The sequence below is a fragment of the Spermophilus citellus genome (genome assembly GCF_964194105.1).
Source record: "Spermophilus citellus genome assembly, chromosome: 7".
Lineage (NCBI taxonomy): Eukaryota > Metazoa > Chordata > Mammalia > Rodentia > Sciuridae > Spermophilus > Spermophilus citellus.
In genome coordinates this window covers 65,278,962-65,284,652 of record NC_138188.1, presented here as the reverse complement: position 1 = coordinate 65,284,652, position 5,691 = coordinate 65,278,962, and positions in this window count along the sequence as shown.

Genomic DNA, 5,691 nt, shown 5'->3' with positions numbered 1-5,691 from the left:
TATTTTGGAGAAAAGTTCAAATATTCAAAATCCAAAATACTTTGAAAAGAAAAACATCAGAAATCTCAGGTCAACAATTTGCTATCTCTACGAAAGAAAACAATTAAGATCTCACTGATTAAATTTGGTGCTTGAAATTATTATGCAACCTAAAATTTAGACTTTTGTATTTCATGTTAGGATAAGAATTAAAGTATAGGCTCCTCTTTCTCCTAACAGGCTGACTCACATGGAAAAAAGGGGGGGAGGGTCTAATACCAGTTTCTAAAAATGCTTATAGATAGGCTATAGAAGTTTGCAAAATATCATTGTTTTACCATAACACTGAGGGAAAAATAGAAATGGAATCATATTTTTAAAATGTTATTATTTTCCTTAAAGCCACTAGGCTGAAGACAGCTAAAAGAATGAAATTCTAGACATGGACCGGCTGTTTTTATGTAAGTAGAGGCCAGTGATGGGGCCCTTTCATGCCTGGCATGTTTCACATTTGGGGCTGGTAGGCAGAGAATAACTTCTGGGAGGAGGAGAGCTAGCCAAACTTTTTACCAGCCCTGTGTGGATTGGCATAGGAGGTTAGAATCTGGAGTGTTCTCATGTTTAGAATCAGTTCTCCCCACTAGATAGATGTCCTCTATTAAACTTTGGCTGACTAAGTGGCTGTAGGGAAAGTCACAGGCTGGATTAAAAAGCGGAGAACCTGTAGATTTCATGTTTTAGATCTCCAAGTCTGGCTGGAGGGATGGGCTTAAAACCCTAAGCAATATTTTTAAATGGCAGAGATTTGAACCAAAGCTGTAAACAAGAAATTAAAAACCTAAATAAATGAAGATATAAAGGATGCCAGTGGATTAGAATATGCAATAAGGTTGAAATGTCAAAGATCCACCAATTTAATCTCTAGTTTCAATGTAATAGCAATACAAATCTCAGCAAATTTTTTTTCTTTTTAGTAAAAGTTGATAAGCATTTTATATGGGAAAATCTTCCTGTTTTTCTCAGAAAGCAAGAGATAAAAAACTTCCCTGTGAAAGATGGCCTCCCTAAACCAGGAGCAAGGTAACACTCTTCAATGGGAGTCATAGCTGAGAGAATTCTGTACAAACAAACCTTGTTAAAAATAATTCCTAGCCAGGCATTCACCATGGGTTTGCTGGCACATGCCTGTAATCCTAGCAACTCAGAAGGCTGGGGCCGGAGTTCACGGCCAGTCTTAGCAACTTAGTGAGACCGTATCTCAAAATAAATGAATGAATGAATGAATCAGTCAATCAATGGTCTGGGGATGTGATCAGTGGTTAAGCACCCCTAGGTTCAATCCCTGATACTAAAAAAAAAAAAAAAAAAAAAAAATCCAATCTTCCTTAAGCCTCCCCACGTAATTTTGTTACTTTTCCAGAATTGCCTTTCTTTGTTCAACATAATCTAAAAGTATGTAGGTTTTGCCACTTCTTTGGGTCTACATTTTCTTACAAGAGCTCTCATACCTTGTCAAATTTATATTGTTTGTATGATTTTCTTCTGCTTACCTATTTTATGTCAAATTAATTTTCAGGTTCAGACAGGGATATTAGTGGGGTAAAGTCTTGTCTACCTTATAGTACCGCTACCCTTTTCTTTGATTAAAACAAACTTCTGGGAAAGTATAAAATCCCTTGAAATGAAGTTCCATATAAGCTGGAGTGAACTTCTTGTTATAAGAGAGTTAGATATTTAACAGTGGGTGAAGAGAATCTCAAAGTTTCAGCCAATCATAAAAGTAGAGTTTGGGGGGGCTGGGGTTGTAGCTCAGTGGTAGAGCACTTGCCTAGCATGTGTGAAGCCCTGGGTTCAGTCCTCAGCACCACATAAAGATAAATAAATAAAATAAAGGTATTGTGTCCATCAACTAAAAAAATTTTTTAAAAAGAGTAGAGTTTGGAATTTTTAGATCCTTGATATGTTTTATGCTTAAGAAAAATGGTAGGAGAAAAAAAAAAAAAAAAAAAAAAAAAAAAAAAAAAAAAAAACCTTATCATGGGCTTTAAAATGTCCCCAGAGTTCTGATAAGCTGGGATTCAGTAACTTCATCCTTTTGGAAATCTCTGATCAGGACAGGGTCAGTGGTATACGTCTAAAATCCCAGCGGCTCAGGAGGCTGAGTCAGGAGGATTGCAAGTTCAAAGCCAGCCTCACCAACGTAGGAAGGACTAAGCAGCTTAGTGAGACCCTGTCTCAAAATAAAATATAAAAAGGGCTGCAGATGTGTCAATGATTAAGTTCCCCTAGGTTCAATTCCTGGTTTAAAAAAAAATCTGATCAGTTGCCTAAAGGTGAAAAAGTCCTTAGCAGAATATCCCTTTGCCAGAATTGTCAGCGCTTATGTACAGCAGTGTGCCCCCATCAGCCCAACACCAAACTATTCATCTAAACAGCTTCTCAGGACTTATTTCCTTTAGATGGACTCAAAAATGGCATTTTACCCATTTTTTTGGAGTGTTTCTACTCTTCATTCCCCTATTCACACCATCTCTCTGGCAATTCACAGGAAAAAAACTTTTTTATTTATTTTTAAAGAATTTGTTATTTCAAACTTACCTTTCATAATGAGCAAGAAGGTAGGTATTCACTACCATACTTTCCCATCTCATCAGAAAATAAAAATGTAGAATTTTCATGACTCACTCTTATCCATGGGCCAAAAATTTTTAAGTAACAAAACACTAATTCTTCCACCTGCATATTCAATACCCAAATATGCATGCCTGAATAACACCAGAAGCCAGCACTCCAAATACCCCTCAGAAAATTCAATGTCAGAAATTTCAACCACAAGTCTACCCTGTTCCAGCACTTGATAGCAGCACAGTTGAGCCATCTGGTAGGAAAATATATATATATATATATATATATATATATATATATATATATATATATGATGGATATGTTAAGTATGAATTCCCTGAATCCTTTGAGTTCCATCTCTAAATTATAAGAAAACATACCTAGATAGGCCATATTGAAAGTGGTCTATAAAACAGCAAATTCCCTATTTCTAAAAATTGTCCAAGCTATTCTTCAGAACACAGGTGCAGAACCCTACAACTTGGCTTAAAATGACTTTGAGAATCTGGCCATACCCAAAGTCTTCATTGAGTGGAACACAAATAATCAGAACAGGACCTTACAGAGCAGAGCAGACCAGAACAAAGAGACTGGAAACTTCCCAGTTACAAAGTACCCACAATTCTCCCTGGTCCCTTTTACTGGGCACAATTCCTTACCCCAAGCTGCTTAAATTCCTTTGATACAGCTCAGAGAGGAGACAGATTTGAGAATGCTTCCTGTCTCCTTGACATGAAAACCCTTTCTTTTCACAAAAACGGGGTGCCATGGTATTGGCTTCTATGTGCTTTGGGCAGCAAGCCTTTTCTCTGTGTAAGTATTATCTGGGTTTCTAGAGAAATGACACCTTTAAATTATGATTGAATGCCATGATTTTGGATTGTTACATTGAGTTAAAGCAAAAGAAGCAATCATTTAAAAATATTTATGGATCTTCTATCAAGCAATAGTACATTGTTTATTAAGTTACTCATATAAGAATACATAGTAAACTTTCCTAGGATAAGAAGCCAGAAAAATGCAAATGCTGCCCTTTATTGGAACATATATTATCTTTTGTTCTGATTTCTAGAAAGTTCAGAATCAAATTATACCTCCACTCTGGAATCTTGAATTTAAGTATTCAGCAAACCCACCCAAGTTTCCTTTACGTCTGTTCAATAACATCCCCCCCCCCTCAGTGATTCTTAAGAGGAGGGAGCTTTTTGGACTACATCCCCCTCCACCTGGGAATCACTAATAAGGAGAAATGTATTGATGGAAACTAGTTGTAGATGTGATTAGTGTCCTTTCAACCATTTTATTCGGTATGTATATGACATCACTGTAGTTCGGTGTAAATGCTCTCTCATTGTTTCTGCTTTCTTTTGCTAAGGTGGAGAGGAAAACAGTGCTATAGGTGCTGCTTGGTTTAAGGCAGCTCCTTTTCTATTCTGTTAGTTAGTCACTCTCTGGAACTACTTATTGTTTCCTTGGAAGAGTATTCCTTCCTTCCTCAGTAGTAGCATCCTCACCCTCTTTGCTTTCCCTTACCTTCTTAATTCTAAATACTGTAAGGGAGAGATAGGAAAAGGCACATGGGTACTGGAACTGGAATCACTCTTGCTTTAGAATTCCAAGCTGCCTCTTAACTTTGTTGGGAGCACATAGTATAAATGAATACAGCGCTCCCTATAATCATCATGTTTCACCTGGAGAAAGGACATTTCAAGTGATACTCTAAAACATATAGGCAAGCAAGGTCGAGCACAATTTCATGAGATGGAGTGCTGGAATTCGCCCAGTACGGTAGTACAAGGGAGGAAGGACTCCGATGTTCATTGTTTTAAAAAGCTAATTAGCTGAAGGAGAAGTGTGGTGTGTGTGTGTGTGTGTGTGTGTGTGTGTGTGTGTGTGTGTTTCTTACTGGGGATTGAACCTGGGGTCTTGCATGCACTAGTCAAGCATTCTATACTTAATTATAAGTGGCCTGTTTTCACCTTTCGCATTTTCCTCCACTTTCTCACCCGCAAGGAGTCTCAAATAGTTCCACAGTCCTCTACATGTCCCCTCCATCTCCTTCGCTTCGGTCTATGGCAACTCCCAAACAGAAGATCTTGCCCTTTTCCTACCTTGTTTCCCTCCTACACTCAAAAAAGCCCCACATCCTGACCGTAGTAGTACTTTGTAATATCACTGGGTTCTGTCCCCTCTTGCCGCCTTCGGTGAAACCGGAGCGGTAAGACTCCCACCTTAGCCAGTCTCTCTTGGGTTGCTGGAGCTGCCTGTGACTAGGTTTCCCGTCTAGGTCCAGTCAAATCCATCTTCCATCATCAGCGTCTTGCGATCTGAGAGCTCCGGGGGCCCCTGTCCCTTAACAGTTGATGCTTCAGCTCCATCACAGTTGTGCTCCTTGGAAGATGCGCCTGCCTCTCAACTCCTTGAACTGATCCGGGTACACCCAAAGTACCTGCGCCTCTGCAACACACACTAAGCAGTTGTGCCCTCTGACAGGTTACCTCTTGACTAGTTTGGTTGTCACCTCCTCCAGAAAGTCCTCCTGGATGGTCCCGCCCCTCCACAAAACCGTTTATATTCCCATACCGCCACGTCCTTAACACGTGCTGGTGCTACCATCAGTTTCCAGAGCTTGGCATCCGCAGACCTGTGCACTCTTTGCGGGTGACGGCTGTGTCATAATCGTCTCTCTAGCCCCAGCCCCTAGCCCTGTATCCACCCAAATCCCGGGAACTCCTCCCTGCAAAGGAGCCGGGGAGCCCTCCTTCAGTGTGCCTTTCAGCCCAGGCGGGGTAGCCGAGGAGCCTCAGAATCTGCTTCTCCGCGTGCCCAGCAGGGCCTCACGGCCCACGCGCACGGGGCAAGGAGCGCGCAACACGCAGGACCCGGCGCTCAGGGCCTGCGCCGTGGCTCCGCCCCATTCTTTCCCTGGCGCGGCGCGGCGCGGCGAGCAGTTGCCAGGGCAATGTCGCCGCTGCAGCAGCGTTTAGAAGAGCACAGGATGTCGAGTAGCCTGCAGGAGAATGTCGCCGAGGCGGTGGAGACCGATGATACCCCAGCTCCTACCCTCACCCCTAACCCCAACCCAGA